At 42.6% G+C, this 3,628-nt stretch overlaps 1 pseudogene; it reads left to right on the top strand.

The window, feature by feature from the left end:
- The first annotated feature begins 914 nt into the window (after nucleotides 1–914).
- On the top strand, nucleotides 915–2,605 carry LOC134548643 (2-oxoglutarate receptor 1-like; annotated as a pseudogene).
- Nucleotides 2,606–3,628: the final 1,023 nt, after the last annotated feature.

The raw sequence follows: 3,628 nt of genomic DNA, 5'->3' as shown, positions 1-3,628 counted from the left end.
TTCCTCACAGAAAATGCATTTACAGAATGCCATGTTAGCAGTTATTTGCTATGTGCATCAGTGACCATCTATTTTCTGATGTAGAGACTGAATGCCAGGCTGTCTTTACATTCCTTGAACCTTGCTCATGTCCCATATTGTATCTTGCAATTGGATGTTTTACAAAATTGGATGAATTTATTCTAGTGTTTCAGAAAAGTTCTAAGACTAATGTCAAAGCAAAACACCATTTAAAATTTTTACAGGAATAGAAATTTACATAGCAGCTAATGATAAGCCTAAAAATAACTTATTTCTTGGCAACATCAATCTTGTTAATGAACTAAAATAATGAAATATTCCACTATCAGTGGTTTCCAAGAAGCAAGAATAAAAATGTTAACCAACTCCAGCAGCAAAAAGAATGTGAAAACATTTCAACATCCACCCTGTTTTGGTTTTGTTTTTTACTTAACCAACAAGGCTGCAAAAGGACTTTTATGGAACAGTTAGGTTCTGGAAATTATCCTCCATACTTTTGGTCAGTAGCACAACACAACTGATCTGTCTTTCTTCTCTATTTGGCCCCTGATGAGAGCAGAAAGTGAACTTTGTATACCAGGGGACAGACATCAAACACCGTGGGCCTGGGAATACCTTGTATTACAGCTTCATTGTGCTTGTGTAGGCCCTTTCCTGAAATGTGTATTTTAAAATAAAATTTGATCTATATAGATATGATCAAAATCTTCTAGATCAAGATCAATTCTTACCAACAGAGCAAGGTCTTTCCTTATTCAAAAAAGTCACTTTAATAGGAGCAGCTGAAAGGAAAGACCTGATTATATGTTGTTTTTAATGTTTTTAATGTGAGGAGTCTTATCTGTCAGTGAACGCTAAACGTTTCTGTCTTCCTTAACAGTTAAGGAGAAAAAATGAATACAACACATGACAACTTAGCCATCACCCAGCAAGACACTGAAGGTGATTTTCCCAAATGCACTGTGTGGAAGCTGGTCTGAAGAGTTTGCACCTCCACATTACGCATAACATGACCTTCCTGGTGAAAACTTCTCAGGAAGTTTCGTTGTCCTTTGTGTTTACAGCTTCAAGATGAAGCCTTGAAAGAGCAGCACCATCATCAGGCTGAACCTGCCACTCACAGACCTGCTCTACCTCACTGGCCTTCCCTCCCTGATGCACTACTCTGCTACTGGGGAGCACTTGGTTTTTGGTGAAATTAATGTGCAAGTTCATCTGTTTCAGCTTCCCCTTCAAAGTGTACAGCAGCATCCTCTTCCTCACCTGCTTCAGTGCCTTCTTCTACAGGGTGATGGTTCCCATGATGAAGTTCTTCCCCATGCAGAGGAAGCGATGGGCAGTGGTGGCTTGCACAACCATTTGGTTGATGCCACTGGAAGCTGTCAGCCCTGTCCATTTCTTGATCTCTTCAAAAGGGACACAGAACGTAAGGTCTTCATGCCTTAACCCTAACAGCTCTGAAAACCTGGGCACAATTAGGAGGCTGCTGACCAGCCTGACCTTCTTGCCCTTGCTGACTGTCGCAGTGCCCGCTAGAGACCACCATGTCTGGCCCCGGCCAGCCCAGGCACTGGAGCAGATGTGGTTGAGGGTCAGCCTGCAAGAAACTCAAGCAGGGCTGACTCCTGTGGATCCTTGTCCTGAAAGGGTCAGGCAGGCGATGTATAAGGACGACGAAGACGGAGGCACAGAAAGGGAGAGACAGTTGTGGAACACAAGAGGGGTTTATTGAGCAAATCACCTCAGCCCACGACTGGCCACAACTGCCTGTGGACTGAGTTGCAACACTGAGTTTTGTTCTTGGCTAGCAGGGAGGAGCAAAGGGAGTGGTCAGCCAACAGTGACCAACCAGGGCCAGTTTCTAAGGAGTCTCAGGGGAGGGGAGTTACAACATGGACCAATCAAGGAGGAATGGGCGGGGATTTACAAAGGCCGGAAGGATTGATACATAACAGAACAGGTGCACGCATAAATTATCACTCCTGAGGGAGACAAAGGAATATTAATTAGGGGGGGTAGGGTACATAAAACTGAACCAGTACATAGAACTGAACTAACACAGCAAACATAAGGGATATAATAAACCAATTTAACACACTGCCACAGCTGACAGTGACTCTGTGCTATGTGCTCATCATTTGCACTTTGGCCACTGGCCCCTCACATGGGCTTGCTACAGACAAAAGGCTCTCAGTCTTGCTGTTGTCCTCTTGATGGTCTTCTATGTGTGCTTCTTTCCCTTCCATGTCTTTTGGGTGACTCTGTTGCCTAAGATTGGAAGAAAGACTTTCCAAACAATATTATAACTTATAAACAGCCATCTTTGAATGAAAGCTGAGGTTAACTACAGTTGTGTCCAGTCAGCTGTCACATGGAGATTAAACCCACTCTGCCTGCTGCGTCTTCTGGGCTCTGGCTCCACTCAACACATGTGGCAACTTATCGCTCTGTGTCATGGTGGGAGACAACTTCCAGCAAGCCATGCCCTCTCCTTCAAGGTGTAAGTGGAGCAAATACATCCAGGAGCAAGTAGTCCAGGAGTAAAAACTGCATGACCGAGTCAGAAATCACATTAAAGTTGTGAAGGAGTCCCTTGAAGTAAATTCCAGCAAACCCAGGGTGGCTCTAAGCTCCTGCAAAGACAGTTGTGTTGGTATGATAGCAAGAACTGCAGCTGACTTTGCCCTCTCCCTGCAGCAGAGCACTTGTCAAAAAGATGTCTTGGAAGCAGGTTTATATACACCTCTCTTAGCAACCAAAGAAAGAGGAGGGAAAAGACAAGACTGTAAGCCACCTTGAAGGTGAAATTTAAAACCATCCAGCCAGATTGCTCCCAAAGACATTAGGGAAACACAGAGTTCTCTAGCTCTAGGCTTTTCTATTGATTACAGGAACATGGAGAGCTTAATCTGGACATGAGAATAGCTTCCATTGATTTCAGTGTTGTCACTGATGTAGTGCTTTGTTTATCACAGCCTAAGTAAAACACAGCAGATATTGTCACGGTTGCTGAAACCACTGAATTGCACACTTAGCTCCTGGATAAATCAGATGTTTTCAGATTGGATGGACCCAATGAACTTCGTCATAGGGCATTGAGCAATTTAATGGTGGAATCGCAGAGTTGGCCTAGGGGAGGATGGGAAGAATAGGAGAGGAGGACATACACGGTGACTACAAGGATATAAGGATATATAAGGATATATAAGTATTGTGTATATAAGTGTATATAAGTGTATATAAGTGTATATGTGTGTATATGTGTATATGTATATGTCTGGGAAAATGGAGAAAAAATGAATTAAATCATATTAGTCTACAAAAGACAATCATAGATGAGCACCAGCCTAAATCTATAATCTGTGTATAATCCCAAATCATTTTGATTTCCTACTACACCAAATTAACAGGCTTGTACATGAAGGATAGGATGATGTCACATATCTTGACTCCAGAAGAAGTTTTGACTATTTGAGATTACTCTCTTATGTGTAAGCTAAGGAGACAGTCTGGAGGAAACTACTTTTTCTAGTTGCAGAGTTTATGCTCAGAGTCAAGGTATTAGTGATTTACTATCAGAGTAGGGAGAGCCACAGAGTGAGGATTT

Source organism: Prinia subflava, chromosome 3, assembly GCF_021018805.1.
Source record: "Prinia subflava isolate CZ2003 ecotype Zambia chromosome 3, Cam_Psub_1.2, whole genome shotgun sequence".
In the NCBI taxonomy this organism is placed as follows: Eukaryota; Metazoa; Chordata; class Aves; order Passeriformes; family Cisticolidae; genus Prinia; species Prinia subflava.
This window is presented reverse-complemented; position numbering and strand designations above follow the sequence as displayed.